Source organism: Aulonocara stuartgranti (genome assembly GCF_965226115.1).
Source record: "Aulonocara stuartgranti genome assembly, chromosome: 9".
NCBI lineage: Eukaryota > Metazoa > Chordata > Actinopteri > Cichliformes > Cichlidae > Aulonocara > Aulonocara stuartgranti.
In genome coordinates, this window is record NC_138960.1 from 25,294,896 (window position 1) to 25,295,499 (window position 604).

Consider the following 604-nt stretch of genomic DNA (forward strand, 5'->3'; position numbering starts at 1 on the left):
GGAGGGATCTGAACAATAGGGACTGGCTCCCAAACTCCCAGAGCTGGGTAGGTACTGCACCGCCGTTTGCCCCTACAGAGCGTATGCACAGCGTATGAGGACTTTGCAGAGATTGTGCTTAAAAGTAAAATGTGTAGGGGTGTTTTTAAAATGCAGATGGAGATAACTGTGAATAGAAAATATTTTTTAAAAATGAAGTTTTCTTTAAACTTTGGTGTTCTTTAGGAGGAAAGTGCGCCCCCTCCCCCTCCTCCTGCTCTGTTCCCCCTGATTTGCTATGCCTCGGTCCCCACAGGGTTTGTATTGACCCCCGTCCATTGAGGCCTGTAGGCCCTCCAGTGCAGCTGTGTAAGTGCTGTGCTGTTGTTGTGTTGTTGTGGACGGGACAAGTGTAGTCAGGTCTGTGCAGCACTCACACACACACACACACTCACTCTCATACTACAGTGATCACAGCTCGAACCCCCCCCCTGTGCTCACTCTGGAATTCTCTTCTTCACTTCAGTCAGCACTCTTTGAAACGAGGGGAACCATTCCTGTCCAGTTCATTAATAACTGGGTATTCCCAGATCACAGGGTTTGATAGAGGGGTCTGCTGGTGGGA